At 37.8% G+C, this 19,092-nt stretch overlaps 1 protein-coding gene across 1 annotated transcript in view; it reads left to right on the forward strand.

Annotated features, from left to right (window-relative positions):
* Positions 1-19,092, forward strand: part of LOC137301627 (protogenin-like) — a 109,797-nt gene that overhangs the window by 76,227 nt on the left and 14,478 nt on the right. The gene's annotated exons all lie outside the window — the stretch shown is intronic.

The following is a 19,092-nucleotide window of genomic DNA, read 5'->3' on the forward strand; positions in this document are numbered from 1 at the left end:
CTAATTCACCTGCACAACAAAGTGTGTGAACTGTTGGTAGCTGAGTAGCATTTGTTGGATTTCCAGCCATATGGTCCTGGTAGTCCCAAAGGTGCCAGGCACTTCATTTCACCAGAGCATTTTGTGCAAGTAAAATTCCCACCTCAAGGTTAGAAAAAACTGTCCTGACCATAGAATAACATTGGTGGGCCAAAACTGCCTAACCTTCTAACTGAAGGAGACCATGTAGAAATGAGAAATCTGTTTATAAACTGTTGCATGATATGTATGTTTATGATTTCGTGTGACAAAATAGCAATGCACAGAAAAGTCAATTGTCAGTCATTAAGAAATTTGTTTTTGGTAGGCATGTACTATTCTAGCAATGGGCTTCAAAGTCCAAATGGCCCTGTTTACCAAGTGAAGAGCTTTTGTTTTTTTAAATTGTTGAATAGACATGTACTATTCTGTTTATAGACAAAGAGTGCTATGTTCAAGCTGAAGAGAAAGCCATTGAGGAATCTTATCTCGGGGGGAACACTAAATTTATAATGGAATGACAAGTCTTAAATGCGGTGGGTTATCTTAGGACCATGAGTTAGAAGGTTAAGGCTAAAGAGGAACAGATAATGGCAAACATGATGTATTCTCTACTGTGAGCTTAATGATATCACGGTTGGAATGTTTGTAGCTTTTTAAATTTGGACGTAATACTGTCATTTTACCTATTACTGATAACTCTCTCAATGATTTATTTCAATTTAATCTTATCCGAGATGTCTGTCCAAAGCTTTAGTTAATTTTACTATGCTATTGGTTACGAAGGTCAAGTATGAATAAAGTAGCTGAATCACTGAGGCCATTGTGCTGAGATTTTCCTATTTACTTTATCTTCAGGAGAGTTGGGCACTGTCTGTAAACTATTATTGACACTAGATGACACTGTTTGGTTTGTTCTAGTTTCAGCTGCTAATGATTTTTCAGCTTGAACATACTACAAAAGGTAGGAAATGGTCTATTGAAAAGTAGGTAAAGGTTCTTCTATAGGTTTGAGAAAGCATTATTGAGTAAGACCACTATTATTGCTAATTGGAATTCTTTATTAAGACAGTTTGTCATGATTCATCATGGCCATTATTGACCTCCTGATTATAATCAATAAAGTAATATTCTCAACGTACCTATATTCCTTTGTTTTATTTATTTTTCTTTAACATGAATTAGATTTAAACTTAAATACCCAAAATCCTGCATAATTGTAACCACTACATACACAATCGAATAACCGGAGTAAAATGTAAGCCAGCTTTTGAAATGGGCATTGAAATTTAATTCAAATTATCTGAATTTGTCTCCTGACTAATGGTTTTAAAAGAATGAAAATTATCAATCAAAAAAATCTTTTACCTACTGAATTGTGATATACTATTCAAATTACTTATATACCCACATACAACACACATTAGATATCCACAAACAGTTGAAGGAAATTGAGGGAACAGGTGCTGGTTTGACAATTTAAAAAAAAATTGGTCATACTTGTGTAAATAATGTAGATAGTAGATTTTAGATTTTATTAATTATTGGGTCTCTAAATTATTAATGACAGATTGTTCTGTTGGTTATATCTTTTGATTTAAATGTAAAATACTTCAAGTTTTTAGCATTCAAAGAGAACTGGAACTATATGTTAAAAACTATGTTGTGTTTTGAAGGACCTAGCATGACCAAGGTGTCAGCCTTGACTCAGTGGTAGCAATCTTCCTGTGAGTCAGAAGGTTGTTGGTTCAAGTCCCACTCCAGAGACTTGAACACATAATCTAGGCTGACACTTCAATGCAGTACTGCGAGAGTGCTGCACTGTTGGAGGTGCCATCTTTCGGATGATACGTTAAACCGAGTCTGCCCACTCAGGTCGGTGTAAAAGATTCCATAGCACAATTTGAAGAAGAGCAGAGGAGTTACCCCGTTGTCCTGGCCAATATTTATCCCTCAACCAACATTACTTTAAAAAAAAATGAATATCTGGTCATTACCTCATTGGTGTTTGTGGGATCTTGATGTGCACAAATTATCTGCCATGTTTCCCACATTACAACAGTGACTACACTTCAAAATTACTTTGTTGACTGTAAAGTGCTTTGGGATGTCCTGAGTTCATGAAAGGCACTCCATATATCCAAGTTCTTTCTTTCCTTCTTCCATCTGAAAGAGTAGCTGTATATTCAAAATGTAGTATCTGTTCCAAGAGAAAATGTGGCCAAGCTGTAGCAAATCTTCATACAGGTTTTGCAAGATCTGGTATCATTGTAGACTGTAGGGTTCTTTTTGCAGAAAATAAGTGCAGCATCAAAGCAGCTGCTGTGCTTTGCTTCAGAAACGAGGCCATATGTTTGTTAGAAATCCAAAGGTTACAATTAGTTGATGAAGGGACATCTTCAAAATATTACATTTAATTTATGGCATTAGGCTTTATCACAGCGCAGTGAGATCAAAAAAAGACCTAATTTTATCTGATTAAATTATCAGCAAGACTGTAAGATTCTGTTTGAATAAATGAAAGATAAGACCGGTGGATGAGCAAGTAATGATATAAGTAAATATTAGAATGACTTGTAAACACGGTTAATAGCTTGCCATATTTATCTTTTGTAAATCATTAATGTAATACACTTTTCTTTGGAGTGACCTAAATGCTGGTTGGCTAATGTTTGATAATGCCCATCAGTAAGTGCCTTGGCTATCATTAAACCTTTAGTAATGGCCTGCTGCCGTATTAATTTTACATGTTACTTTATTAATGAAAATCTATACAGTGAATAGATGTGGACATAACTGGAAAACTGCAGCAGTAGTTCTGGACAAGAAACCAATCCTCTTATCAGCTTTAAAGCACATCCGTGCAAATCCCTTTTTAATTCTAGTTGAGCACTGTTTATACCACATGCACGCTAGATAATCAGAAGAGAAAAATGTTTTCTGCCAAGGTAGTAAAATAAATACCTCTAATGAAGACTCCCATCTTAAGGACCCAACAGCCCTGATTCTGCTTATATGTAATATATATATAAATAATATATTTTATTATATATAAAAACAAAATATTGAAAGAACAAAGGATTTTTGCTTTGGACATCTTTTGGTTTTATTAGACAGTCAGAATGTTTCATTTTCTATCCTTATCTGGAGTCTGTTGATTTTCTACATCTCGAAGTGGAAGTCTACCTATTGTAGAATTTCTCAAATTACCAACTTTTAGTTTTACAAAAAGATTGCATAAAACTGTTTTAAAGAGATTGTGAGCAACTTTAAAATCAATTCATTTGATTTCAACCATTACACAAGAGGTCATCTAAATGTGAAGCTTGAACTGACTAATTTCTCTTCATTTAATCAAATTGTAAGGCAAGATGTGTCTCTTCATTGATTATTCTCAGAAGAATGAGAAGCCCTCAGATGTGTCAGGTCCTTTACGGTGTAACTATGTCAAAATAGCATAGCTTTGAAAAGATGCTTCAACTTCTCACATGAAAGGGATATGAAGGCTGGTTAGAAATAGCAATCGTTGAGCTGAAAAGCCAAATTTTAGTGTCTTCACAAAGTCTGATCAGAATGTTTGCTGATGTATAATTTTTAAATGCAAAATTTCACTGCAATTAATTTGTTTTAACATTAAATGCAAAACATGTATTGCATAGAAGGTACTTTAAAACCATCTAATTAACACTTCAAAAATTGCACAATAGTCTTGTAAAATCATATACTATTTTTAAATGGGTAATTAATAGTGCCTCTTAAAATATGACAAGATTGCATGAATCAATGAGTAAGTTTATTAAACATATGTAGGTTAATTTTGTACAGTTGGTATTTGAGCTGTCAACCAGTTCTAATGATTTTGTCCATTATAAATCAAAACATGTAACATTTAATACTGCCATTTACTTTCCGCTAGTACAAGCTAACTTTAGCATTTTTTTCAACTTTGACATCTTTTTCAAGGGTGAAAAGCTTTATCCGCACTAAGGGGAGATATTGTCCCAGCCCTCTGCTCAATATTTAAACAGCCCCCCTCTATTGAGGGACGGGCATTTATGCAACTGTGTTAACTGTCTATAGGTGTTAACATTCTCCTCAATAACTTATTAAAAAATTAAATCAACTATTATCAGTCTCCTACCCTTATCAGTACACTCTGAACCATTCACATGCCCCGTTATCAAAGTGACATCACTTTGTATAGATATAAAAATTGTCTTTTTTGGTTCATATTTTCCCTGAACGAGACTTTAACATATTGCTGCCAGATCTTGATTTAAAGTCAGTGGTGGGGGGAGGGGGGCCATTTTGAATTTTAACAACAATGTTATTATAGTAAACCTTAAGTGTCAAATATCTTGGACTGAGTTGAGCTTGGTATCTGGCCCAATGTTATTTCTCCCCCCAAAAAAGCAGATATTTGACAGATTAGGTAAAACCGGGCCAGAGAGTTACTTCATTTTAATCTTCAGTTTGCGTAGTTTTGACTTTTGGCATGGGGAAATGAGCAGTTTTCACTGACCACCAAGAAATAGAATTTATTACTATTTTGAGGAGGGTTAAAGATTGGGCCAATAAAGGATTGAGACTTTTTAAAATAAAAAATCCTTAATTAAATCTCTTGTAGATTATGGATGCTGGTCAATTCAAGTGTATTACATTTTAACTAAGATACTGTGTTGCACCATTGTTCATGATTTGCTCTGTGCATTTATAGCTAGCTATATAATTAAAATTGTGCATCTACGTCCCCTTCCTGTTATTTTTTTCCATTATAAATTCCTATGTCCACATTTATAATGGAAACTGCCTTTGGAAACTTCTTACGCCATAATTACATCCTCCTGCCAGCGGTGACACTCAGGTGCCTCAGTTTTGCATCTCCCAGCTCCTCACCCTGTACTGCAGAGAAACTCCTATGCTGCAACCAACTTTACTTTTCTGCTTTCCAAAACTTCCTAAGCTTTGTGAAAGTGTTATATAAAAATAAGGACAGAATGTATGACTTTAAAATAGGGACTTAGGTCCAATTATCAGCCTCTGACACCCTTTCACTGAAGTCGATATTTGGCAGTCAATTCTCTTGCAAAACCACGGGAGTTTGACTTTTAACTTATAAGGATACGTATTGTGCACAACGTTGATATTTTTTTCAAACGACTGTATGCTTCTTTTGGAAGAGATGTTAAACCAAGCCTTCCTCTCCAGATGAATGTAAAAATTTCCATGGCACTATTCGAGGAAGAGCAGGGAGTTCTCCCGGTATCCTAGTCAACGTTTATCCCATAACCAGTGCCGCCAAGAACAAACTAACTAGTCATTTATCTTATTTGTTGCTCATTGGACCTTACTGTTCACAAATTGGCTGCTGTGTTTGCCTGCATAACACTGGTGACTGCACTCCAGAGGTACTTTTTTGGCTGTGAAGTGCTTTGGGTCATCCTGAGGACGTAAAAAGCACAAAGTCTTTCTTTTCTAATTAATGTGTATAACCAATACTTTTTTTAAAACCCAAACATGCAACGTATTCACCTATTATTACGCTTAGCTCCTCAAATACAGTGGTCCATTTGAGTTTAAGCAGCAATCAACATACCCAGGATTCCACACCAAGGGCAGTTCTCTCAACTGTAGTTCCCATCATCAAATCAACCCTGAATCATTAGAGGTGCCTGCTTTGGACTGTGGTATGAACACGGATATTAGTTTTTGGAATGACTTTGTTTATTTTTAGTGGTGAGATATGAAATTCCTTGTTTGCTGTTTGAAGGCTTCACATTCTGTAATTATTAGTGCTTGCTGTAGAAATCTTGCACATGCTTGTTGAGACCTCTTGCCCCAAGTCCCCAACTTCTGAGGAAGATGTTGCCATAAGACTTCCTATTGATAATTCCAAGATCTATTTTTAAATCACAACTTTAGGAAGCAGCCAACCCATATAGGAGAGTTTGGAAACACTACTCACTTTTTTTCTGGTCTTCATTTTACCTTCTGAAACTATACTCTTGAGTGCTAAATAAAACTGACCATTATCTTACAGTAAAGCAGCTTTGCCGTGTTAGATTGACTTGCCCTAATTCAGATTTCAAAAGTCTTTCTGGACCAATTATATGAATGCTGTTTTTTTTAAAAAAACACTTTTTCAGCTCTATAACTCTTACTTAAACAACCATTTCAGTGTAATGTACCAGGGAGAATTGTGGTTAGATTATTTTGATAGTAAATGCTCCATTTCCTTTCCATTGTATTAAAAAGACAGAAAAGTGCCCACAATTGCCCTCTGCTCAAAGGCTTTAAGATTGGGAAATTTTTGATCCACAGACCAATGGCAATCCCACAATGCCACAGTTTTCTCAAAGGGTAACCTTTCACCCTGTGATTTGTGTGAATTCTATACACCTATGTGTTTATACAGTAGAAGAATGTTTTAAATGTGTAAAAAAAAAAGTAGCTGTGGTTTTTGAATTATATGGATATTAAACAATTGAAGGATTTGAGTAACCTCATCAGCTGGTTTGTTACTCTTTGAAAAGTTTTTATAGCTTGTTCATTTTGAAATCCATAAATTACCAGTTACCCAAAATTCAGAAATATATAAAAATGCACGCCGATCTTTTTTTGAAATTAATTTTATGCATCAAAAACAATCAAATGAGAGAGGGGAAAATGTTTTTTCCCCCCAATACACCCCTCCCCCTTAATCCAAATACTTGCAAAGCTGAATCCAAACACTGGCGATCGCAGACTGGCATCTGAGCCCCCATCGGCCTTTGGAAATATGGATGACACTTTCCATCCCGTAGGCTGCCAGAAAAACAGATGCAGACTAGTCACCTCTATGACCACTAGAGAGTGGAGACACCCCGCCACCAGTGTATCAGGGGAAATGATGCACAGTCACCAATTCCGGTAGTGGCCCCTGGCTCATCTGAATCGAATCCTTCTACAGCCGGAATTAGGCCAAACTCCCAACTGCAACACCAGAACTAAAAAGACTATTTCACTCGTTGCAGTTACTCGAGTACCATGGAGGGGACATTAATGACAGATATTTAAGTCTAAATTAACTGTAATTAAAAGGAAACATTAAAAGCCGATATAATAAAATTAGCTGAAGGGAAACATTCAAAGCACACACTAAAAACAAACTTCTTGAGAATTAATTTTTGAGATTTGTTCACTTGTGATGTAACTTTAATAATCCCTTCTCAGTGGGATGATTTTATATAAACTACTACAATGAGTGAAAAGTTGATGGTGCAAAACTTGTTTAACAGTTGATTCTTAAAAGTAAAAATACAAATCCCTAAGTGGTGCTAAATTGTACAGTGCTGTACTACTGAATGAATAGGTCACAGCTGTAGAGAGGTAAAAGTATTGTTAAGAAGAAAGTTAATGCAGCTAGTGAAGTTGTGTAGTTAAGTTTGAAAATTTGTGTTCAATAGTTCAGTCCTTTGTATCAGGCACACGGTTGTTGTCTTAATTTAACCAGTTTGATAAATGTAAGTTTTCATTCTGTTACAAGGTCACAATGGTAGTTAACCCATGAAAAACTAATAGAGCCGTGTTGATTCTAGAAGAAAATGTATTTCTGGGCCTGAGGGCACAGTTTGGACAAAGCGGATATCTCCCTTTTCCCAGTGTCTTAACACTGCTATTTACAATGGTTTATGTTACATATTGAAATATCAGCTGGACCTCAATTACTCTGTACTGGGTGAGTTACTTATAATGCAAATTATTCTGTCATTTCTAGACCACCCTTAATGATTTTTTTTCCTTTTTTGGTGTTGCTATCTTGATTAAGATTTTTCACCTCCAAATAACTTTGCCCAGTAGAAAAGGAACCATTTATTTTGGGAGATGGGGGTGGGTTGGGGGAGTGAGGGAGTGTTTGACCTAAAGGTCTTCAAAGGGGGTAGAACAAAGGCTTAAGATAGGCAGGATTACTCAAATAAATCATAAACATCAGGTGACCATGAAGAAGTGGAAGGATTTACAATGGGAGTAGCAATTAAATCTCTAAAACCTGGTTTACACTCCAATTGCAAATTTGAGTTTGTTGATCCACAATAAATGGTTTGATGTAGAGGGGGAGGAATTATTCAATCAGAGTTTGGTTAGGAGCATAAACTACCACCACCCCTGGCTCCCGCTGCCAAATCTGACACTTGCTGCATCAGAGGATTTGTATCAGGCACACACTGCACATCTCTATCTCTCCTTTGTATGGCAAATGTAAATACAGTATGTGTCAAACTGATCATTTTATATTGAATTAAAGGCAGCAGTAAATGTAGAGTGAATGGGTACACTTAGTTTTAAATCACCTGGATCTGAATGGAGTATGGCCTGCTATGGGTATAAATTTATCCTAGTGTGTGTGCACTGTTTTCTGTGCTGCAAAATGGGGGAAATGTTTTAATAGCTTTTTACGAGTGGGATGGGGGTTATTTACTTGCACTGAAAGTCAATCAGTACCTAGATGTACTTGCACTGATTTCACATTAAATGCAGCAATATCTGTAGTCTAGTTGTTATGAGTAGAAAAACTAACCTTTTAGAAGGTTTCTGTAACATCATACAGCTTACTTTTGGCTTTGTTGTGTCACTACTCCCTTTACAGTCCCCCAGATCTCAGTCTCTCAATTGCTTCAAAAGCAGGCTTTAGTCAAGGCAGATTCTAAGCGTGTCAAAGGGCATGGCCCAGATGTCACCATCTAACATGGTTGGATTCTTTCCTGCATAATTGCTGCAGCTTTATTGTATTCTGAGAATGGGCTTGGGGCACTGTGTTCACCCCAGCAGGCTAGCCCACTGGACTGTTGCAGGACAATATACTGTGAGCTCACTAGAAACTGGACAGCATAAAAGGCAGCAACTTTTTGCTTGCAGTCAAAACTTTATTCTGGATCATAAGCTAGAATTTTGCATGCCTTACTAGGATAAATCCCGTCTTGTATTAAGTACTCAGTGCTAAAAAACACTGTGGCTGTAAATTTTCTGTGCAGGCACTGTTTTTGTCTTGTCTAGCCAGCCCTTATCTGTTGCTTGGTCCCAGAGGGGACCTTTTTAGAGCTGTGAGGTCTGGTTTTTCCGGGGTTTGCCTTTGTCTTTATCACCACTAAATGAAGGTTAGTGTGGGTGGAATGACCCTTCAGAAAAACATTTCTCCATGGTTTTGACCCTAGATTCATCTTATTTTTTTCCTTACTGGTGACCTGCTAGCCTTTCCTTTTTTTTTTAAGGACTTTTGAGTTTTGCAAACATTTCTAACAAGAGGGAACCGTCTTCTTTTTGAAGCAGAGCTATTTACAGCTTGTCATTGGGAATGAATGGTTAGCAAACATTTGCCAGCAATGATGCATTTGGCAGGTAGTCCAAAATGCTTTGCTGACATGTTGGTGCAACTTTTAAATGAACAATTAAGGTTACTAGTCCCCAAGACTCTCCAGTGCGATGCTTTACTGATACCAAAAGTGAAAAGTTGAAGTACACTCCGTAACTCAGGCTCCCGTTCACACCACTCTCGTTAGTTCCTGATTAAAGTGACTAAATGGAAGGTTACTAACAGAAAACAAAGGGCAATTTTAATATATATCCAAATGAGATTTTGAGAAATGAGTGACATTTCTCAGCATGATATGAACAGACTGGCTTCAGTGTCTCTGGGCTGGGGAAAGGAAAAGCCTGCCAGAGTTCCTGCTTCTGATTGAAATCCAGTGACCACTGCTGAAAAACGTATGTGGACATCTGATGATAGGGCTTTACTGTGATGGACCCCAAAATCAAATAGCGTACCAATATTCACTGTTGAGGTTGACGATGAATATTAAGCACTTGGACAATATACCAGAGGACCGCTGCTGCCTGTGGTACTGCACCCACGCAAGAACCAACAACTTCTGGGAAAACAATGGGGATAAAACGGAAGACAAAAAAAAAATCACAACTGATGACTCAGGCACATCACGGTACAGTTACAAATATGTTTAATCACATGGATTACCAGTTGTGAAAACACAGTTGCTCACCTGTACCCACCACTGCTACATCGTGAAAAGCCAATTTTCCCCCCAATTTTTGCCAAAATTGAGGTCCAGTTCTGTGGGTGCCAGCAAGCCTCTGGTACCATGCCTAATTAGCCATTTTTCATTTGGCAGCATGGATAGCGAGGTTCGACAGGCCATGGAGGTCAATGCTGTTCTCATCTGACATTAACCCATCTGAACTGTCGGACACAAATCACTGGATAGCGATCAGCAGTGGGAGCTCTGACTAATTTATGTTCCCCCCTCCCACCGCCTGGCTGAGGGGTGCTTGGCTCAATTGTAGCATCCCAACTTCTCTCCTGGCTGAAATCAACAAACTCAGCACAGACCAGGAATCAAACCAAGGGCTTTTGGGTTTGTATTGGTTGGGATAACACGCGGTGGTATCTTTACCCACTGAGCCTATGGGCGAGTTAAAACTTAATTTTTCCAAATAACTTTTTTTTTACAAGTGTGGCTACAGCATTTGACTCGGCAGACTGGTGCCAGAAACAATGCATTCTGTCAGTATGGGACATTGAAGATACAGTGCAGTAAAATGTAACCATGGGACATTGCTAAGATCATTTGTGACCACAGCAATCATGTACCATGTTTTTGTTGGGCAGGGAAGGGAGGATTTTGTTAACACCAACAGACATTTCATAAAAGCCTTTCTCATAGTGCAGCTAAAGAAAAAGTATACCATGTGAAAACTTACTCATTCAAAAAAAAAAGTTTTTAAAAGTAAAAGTTGCAGTCATTCGGTAAATCCAGCGCTACAGCCTTGGATTATTACTACTACTGGATTACACAGTGAACCCAGTATGTTGCAGGTTTTAAACCTAGCCTTGAACTACTTGCACTTGCTGAAGTAGGCATGGCACATTGGTTTACAAATATGCTGAGCCAGATAGGATATGGGTTTTATTCCCTTTACTGCCAGAATTCACATTTTCTCTCCCCATTTCTGTTCTCCTTAAAGCCAAAAGTTTATGTTTCAAAGGTAGCAGCAGTTCTCCATTATTTCCCCACGTGGCTGTTCTTCACATGTTGACAGGTTGTTCGACCACTGCCAAGCCAAATCCTGTCCTTAGCTGAGAACCACACACGTGCTTTCCAGCAGACTCACTGAATAGTACTCGGAAACAGGAACCTTGGCTGATTTTTGTTTTCCCTGCTCCCTGTCTTGCCTATGGAAACTGAAATGCATTGTAGCGATTCCACCTTATCCAGCTGAGATCAGCAAACTCCATGCAGACCAGGATTCCTGCATGACTCATTATCACACCAGGTAGTGCATTTACCCACTGAGCAATTGGGGGAGCCACTGCAAGTTTCTGATCTAAACCGGGGCAGGTGCTAAGAGCAACCAAGGCACTTCCCAAAAAGGAGGGAATATTGGAGGTATGCCACCCAGAGTGATGCATGCCTGGGGTGTGGGCTAGAGAAGAAGAAAAAAGTGGGGGAGAAATAACCCAAAAGTTATTTTGGGGCATTGAACTTGTATGTCTTTGTGTGCTGCTTTAATTCCCACTTGGGTGCAGGATAACAACTTGCAATCCCAAAAATAGGCATGGGAGAAGCTGAAGAAAATTAACCTACCCTGGTTGAGCAAGTTCCACCGGTGGTTATTGGGTGGCACAGATATGCTCCAACGTGCCACAGTGTAATGCTCCAAACTATCAGGTAATGCATTGTACCACAGTATAAAGTTTGGGTTTGCATATTGTGCTCCTGTACCCAGGTGGGAATTAAAGAACCACACAAAGACTTGCAAGGTCCATTTTCGTCCTCTGCTGTCTTAGTTATTTTCAATAGATTCCAACTTTTTTCGCTTGATGACATATGCACTAGATTATCATTTTCTTTTTATACTAGCTTGCATCTTTTTCAAAGCAATATAATAAAGATCTCTCTCTCTCTCACACACCGCCCCCCCCCCCCCCCCGGCATATAAATTCATCCCTCTCTCATTCAAGAGTGGGCAGCTATGTGACAAATGTGAAGTGGTATATTTTGTGAAAAAGGAAAGTGGAAATACAGTAAAAATCTCAGTAAAGCAGAAGAATTGAGAGGTGGAGGGGTACAGATACACAGATCTTTAAAAGCTGGAAGAAAAAGCCATAAAAAGGACAAGTGGCATTCTCAGCTTTATATATAAGGGCAGTAAGTACAAAAGCAAGGAGAGGACGCTGAAGAACATTATTTAAACCTCAGTTGAGCACTGTGCGCAGCTTTGGGTACCCCATTATAGAAAGGATGTTGGAGCCATGTGAAAGTGTTTGGAAAGGTAGATGGTGAAAGATCATTTCCACTGGTCAATAATTAGGGAGCATAAATTTAGGATAAGCACTAGAAGCATAAAGGGCTATTAGAACATTGAATACATTACCACAGGTGGCTATTGAAGCCAATTTAATTACCATGTTTAAGAGGGAGTTAGGTAAACACTTGAAGAAAAATATTAAAGGCACAGGGAAATGGAAAATTGGAGTAATTAACTCTGGTGTGGAGCTAGCAAGGCAGAGGCACAATGGGTCAAAATGGCTTTTTGTGCTAAGTTTCTTTGATTTTAAGATGTTCATATAAATATTTAATGTTTCCATTCTGTTTTGCATTAAAAACAATATTTGTAATTTTGGCTCTAGATTTTTTTAAAAAAATAACTAAAATGGAATAGTTAATGTGATCTGATGAGCTTGTGTGAATCTGTTTAAGTTGTCTTGAAATGTTAGCCGTCCTTAGGGCTTCACTTACAAAATGGACAAGCAATTAAATTTTACCTCTGCTGCAGTGATGTTGTAGATTGCATCTGAGTACTCAATTCATGCAGAAGATTGTGTCTAATGAACTGTGACATGCTTTAAAATATTAAAGACTCTTAAAAAATCCTTTGAGACAGTGTCTCATTAGTTTGAGAGATTCAACAGCCTCTGCTGAAGTCTCAGAGGAGTGAGGAAGCAAGCAGCTTCATTCTGCAAATCTAGAACATATATCTCCAATGCCAGATCACTCTGTGTAGTCTTGATATTTGTTCTCAGATCTCAGCATCCACATATCTAGTTGGTTTATTTAAATTCCAATATTTCTTTTCAAATAAGTTGTTTGTCTATTTAACTAAGTCTAAAATCAAAACGAGTGGGAAGTAACTTTGTACATTAACTAATTTGGAATTCAGTAAGTTGAATTACTGAAGTAAAAATGTAATTTTAACAAATCCTAGCTAGCTACTGGATTTAATAGAAAATACTTTTTGTTTTCATTGTATACATAAAATATTCAACTAGTGAGATCCACTGTGGAACGGTTGCGCACTACACACTTACTGAACATGCAATTCTATGTTTGTGACTGTCTTTCTCTGATGTGGGATTGCACTATTTGTACTTGATGGTGGCAAAGTTCTGTAACTTTTGCAGCTGTTGGAAAGATCAATAGGATCTTCAGTGATGGCTTTATTCTGGGTTTTAATGTGCTAATAGCAGGATGCTGAGCCGTGCAGAGATTTGTTGCAGCAGACCAGCTGGCCCTAGAATTGACTTGTTTTTTATCAGTGACTTAGGTGTAAACTGTTTATGATATTCCCATCATCACAGAGAAGGGCAGTCTTTTTAACCAGTCTCCTTTATCTCTCTGAGGAAATAACTCTTCATGGACCCGATAGCAAAATGTATCATTAGTTGAAGTTGAATAAGAAATATCTTGTGGAAATAACTTTCTCCCTCCTCTCTTCTCATGAAGATGTTGGCTCCTTGCTCGAATATGGATTTATTTTACTAATGGCTCAGTAGGCGACTGCACCATGTAGATCAAGAAGGTGTCAGGTTTGATACTGTTCTGTGCTGAGTTGGCTGATGTTTAATCAGTAACTGCAAGGGAGTGCAATAATTGGTTGGTGTCTTCAGGGCAAAATTGAGGAGAAAAATAGCAGTTCCTGAGCACTATGCAGTGCCCACTGCTAGAAGTGTACTTGTGTCTGGATTTCGGGTGTAGACAGGAATGAGTTCAACTAAGATGCCCTTACAGTTGACTAACATGCCAACACTCGATGTTTAGGCTCATATGTGAAAAACAACTGCTTGGGTGAAGAATCAGAGGGCTGCCGGCACCTCCAAAACTGTATCCCAATATGTGTTGCTGCCTTCAGGAAATGAGGGGCATGGGGAGAATTATAACTTCACAGAACTGTGTAATAATTTAAGTCTAGTACTAAGCACTGGATCGTTCACTTGAAGGCATTGTAGCCATCCATCCATCCTTTCTCCACTCTTTAACTGTTCTTTCTCCTTTTATAGCTGTGCTGTTTAAAGTGGGCCTACCTCTTAACGTTGCCATCCTCTGACTCCCCTCCGCGCCCCCCCCCCCCCAAACTCCTGTATCTCTTTCCACGACACTCTTGTCTTAGTTGGTCTTTTCCGTAACTTTTATGTCTGACCTTCTGTTCCATTCACATTTGGTTGTGTTTATCATAGACAACTGCCTGTTTTTCTCCCCGCAGCTCAGTTTGCTTTACACAAAATACTTGGCCCCAGAGAAGCAAATTCAATGTTCCACCAAGTGTTGATTCCCACGACACAAATTACACCATTACAGCACAGTGTTACCACCTCACAAGTTATTTCACTAGAATGGTCTCCTGTTTGAACTGAAAATACTAGACAATACATCGTTAAATATGATCTGTGACTTGGTTGTGTTTTCTGAAAAATAAATAATATCTTGACTGCATATGTTCCAATGTCACTCGGCTTATTTTTAACCTGCCTTTCATATAGAAACAAAATACAAATTCCACTAGCTACTTCCAGTGTTTATTATGTAACTACATGTTGGACCATTTGGAACTGTTGCAAGAAATATTTATTCTTTTAAAAGGTATAGTCTTCAGCTTTAAAGTGAAAATAACAAACAAAGGGGACAGAAGATCATCTCCAGCAAGAGTTAACAGAAAGGTCTCTTCAATAATAGTTGAGACAATAATAGTGCAGCATTAACTCCATAGTTCTTTAGTTGTTAACACAGTGTGTTATCTTAAGGTAAAGATTTCCACTGTTTGAACTTTTAACAAAGATGGTGTATAATAAATAATGGTCTGCAGTAGATCTCCTGATAAGTGGTGGCTCTCAGGTTTTATGGGGATTATTTGAACACACTACAAGTGTTCTGCATCTAAGCCTCCTGTAGGTTATCTGGTTACCAGAAACCATTAAAACAGCAAAAGATGTGCTTTTGTTTTAGATGATCCATTAACAGCAGCAGCAGAAGTAATGCTGTGTAATGGGAGCTCCCCGCATCCACGTTAGAGGGGGAAATCTGCCATTTATTCACACATTTATTCACTTTATCTGATTTTTATTGGGTGTTTTGCTATTGCAGTGGGTTTTTTTTATTGTGCTCAGAAGACCTTAAAGTAGAAATTTGCTTTTTTTGGTGAATAGAATAAAAACTGTACTGTGAAAACACTTCTGCTAGTCTATTGGGTGCTTTTCTGACTGTTACTCTTGCACACAGTGATATATTGTTGGTTTGGTAGTTTTATGTTTGTTGTCAATTTGTTTCAATGACTTAACTTAAATGTTTCAATGACTTAACTTAAATGTGCTATTGTCCTTTAATTTTCATCAATGAAGTGTGCTTCTCATCACTTCACATGCCAATAACTACCCTTAAGTAATACATTGATTTACTTAAAAGCTAAGTACAGGTACTTTGCATTTTAGAATCTGTAATTTGTCAATATAATTATTTAATCTTTTCAGCAAAGGGAATTTACACAGGCATACACCCTTGGATTTTCCCAACATTTGCCCCCTTAAGTTCTTTTGAGCCCGTGTGTCAGAAGAGGCAGGAAGACTGTCTGCTTCCAAACCATTGGAACAGCAATTCCTTCTCCACTTTTACCTGCTCGCACAGTTTGGCTAGATCAGGAACTGAATGTCAGGAATGAATCTGCATATTCTCACCCTGTGGCACTGAGTATTGATAATCCATCACCCTGTTTATTTTTTTAAAATTCTAATTGAAGGCCTTTGCAGAGTGGGGAGGTTACAGTATTATAAACTGTTAAAATATAACAATCTTAGAAATGATTCAGCATTTACTTGGTAATAGTAACCAATTAATCTTGCCATTCATTATGATGACCGTGTGAAGTTCTTGTTCAATACAATTATTAGGTATACAACAAAATCAAAACACAGGGATCTCCTCCAGTGGCACATGTGATGTGGTACTGAGCCGTACAGACCAAGAAGGTCCCCCTGCCTATACTCTTGTTAGCTCATCTTAGTAAGACTGGGTACTACAATTATCCTCAGTGCCTCAGGCTAAGGAGGGGAAGAATCAGCTTGGTTTGTGCTCCTGATTGCTATCTAGTGACCTCTGCTGGAAAGTGCTCCTGCATGGATATTCTCATGATCAAGTACCCTGTTGACATTTATTCTCTAGTCTCACTTTGCTGAGGTGCCAGAAGGCTGCTGACACTGATGGAACTGTGCCCCAGCCAGAGTCACTGACTTCAGAAGAAAATGGGATAAAATTTGGGGGAGGGGAGGGAATCCTTATTTGTTGAAGGCCAATTATGATTTATGAATCATGTTTGCTTTACAGTTTTGTATGACAGCTGTGTTCAAAAATATCAGTAATTGTTATCTATAACACTTGCTAATTAAATGAATTTGAATTAATTAAGCAGACTTGAAGCGCCTTTAAGGAGAGAATGTGCTACTTTTTAGTATCAGATAGCTGTACTTGCTAAACGATGCTAGTTGTATTTAGACTGGTTCCACTACTCATTTTGAATTTTCTAAGAAAGTTATATTCAAACTGAAAGTTGTGTAGGCTTCAGTTTGTACAAATTCCATCACATATAGTTAGTAAAGGTCATCAAAATGTTAAATACTGTTGCTTTGCAATCTTGGATTAGCAAATCTTAATACCTTTATAGAGCTGTAGAGTGATGGATTGGTTGCATTTACAAAGAGAGGCCCCATGTGTTAAGGTGCATTGTGTAAACCATTGCTGTAAGCAGTATCTCTTTCTACGGAAGGGCAATTCTATGTTGACATTAGACCTTCACTTGTCTCCATTTAATGGAACAGTGACCGGTTCTGGATGACCACTCAGGAGGCCAGCAGACATTTTTAAGCCATTTGACAGTATGATAAATGGTTAATGTGGCCATCCTCTGGCATTCAACAAGTCAGCAGGGGTCCCTTATAGATAAGTTGTTTTGTAGAAAGATCCCTTAGCCAGTTACCCTAGGTTTTTATTTTGTGGTATCTATTTAATACTTTTTCAGAAGGACGTTTTTATTTTGATACTGAGAACTATGGACAAGTATGCAGATGCTAAACGCAATTTCTTAATTTGTTGATTGCTGCTAATAGAAGAGTTTGGCTTTCTGTTATTTTTGACTTGAATATTCAAGTTAGTTTTCTTCAGAATCCAGGAAACCATCTTGAAAGTGTATTACATTTGGAAAAAGTGTTATTTGCAGGAATGCCTAATAGGATTTTTCTAGAGGTAAACAGAGTTCATTGGGATCCAAAATTACACCTTCATTTGCTGCTATAAATCCTTGGGTTCTAAATCAGCAGTGATACTCATTGATGCCAGCTAGCTTAAAATGGCAATATGGCTTGTCATTGGAATACCTATTATGTGTATACATATGTATGCATACCTTTATTGTATATACAATATCTAATGTATGCACACTTTGCTTATACGTGCAATTTTTTTAAAATTGGAGTATTTAGAAGGACTGCTCAACAGAATAATCAGAGCAATTCCACTGAATTGGCACATATAGATTCAGACGCCGACCCAGAATGTGCCACTGGGTCTCAGTATAACATTTGTTGGAAGCAAATTGAAGCCATTGTGCGTAATAAATAGTGGAGTGAATATAAAAGAATTTGGGCAAAATAGGAAATTGGACTGTTCCAATGTAAATAAATGCACAGTGGTGAGGCTGGGAAAGGGGAATAAACAATGGGAATATAAACTAAATGGAATTAGTCTACAGAACACAACATAGGAAAGTGACCTGGGGTGCTTGTGATTAGCTCACTGAATCCATTAGAACAATATGTGGCAAACATTTAAGAAAAAAGCAGACAAAACCTTAAGGCATTTAGCCAGCAAGATAGAGGTGATAATGAGCTTTTACAAAGCACTGGTCCAGCCTTATACTGTGTAGAATTCTAGCCATTGCACTACAAGTTAAGAGAGTATAGCAGAGGGTAACTAAATTGATAACTTGGGTTGGGCACCTGAGCTATGCAATGAGGCTACTGAAACTAGGAGTGTTTTCACTAGAAGAGGGAAGACTCAGATGAGATCTTGTTGAGGTGTTCAAAGTTCTTTAGGATACAGATAAATTGACCCTTAATATGTTTAACATGATCACAAATCTACACTGAGGCATAGAGGAAGATGAATATATAGAAGAGACTGCCTGGGAGACAGATAGTGTTGGAAAATTCAAAAGGGTACTGAACAGATATTAGGTCAAGAAAATGATTGACGAATATCCGAGATTGTGGTGAATGGTATTTTTCGAACTTTGGATCTGGCCAGATGGAAGGCAGTGGTCTTTTCTGTTTTTTTAGACATTCCTGTGTTCTTAAGTTGAAACATTCCAAAAGGCTGGTGGTGCTCTGGACACCAGAATGAAGGATTTGTGAACGAGATCTGTTCTACTTTTAGTGAAAAATATCAGAAAACATAAAGGCACTTAATTTGAAGGAATGGACAAAGTGCATTCTAACTCTGGCAAAATTAGTAAAAAGAATGTAACGGCAGAATGGAAAAGGTTTATTGTACACAACTAATTGGAATTCAGCATGAGAAACAGTCAAGGGCTCAACTAAACTAACAAAGACGAGGGCAGAGGAGAATAAAATCCCCTCACTCCCAGGAATGGAGGAAGAGTTTGAGCTCTCAAAAAGCAAAAAAAGTGATGCATGCTAAATGTGGGAGGACACTACTAAACTTAAGTATCTTTGTGAGAATTTTTTTTTAAACTTTGCTTATG

Source organism: Heptranchias perlo, chromosome 34, assembly GCF_035084215.1.
Source record: "Heptranchias perlo isolate sHepPer1 chromosome 34, sHepPer1.hap1, whole genome shotgun sequence".
Classification (NCBI taxonomy): Eukaryota; Metazoa; Chordata; class Chondrichthyes; order Hexanchiformes; family Hexanchidae; genus Heptranchias; species Heptranchias perlo.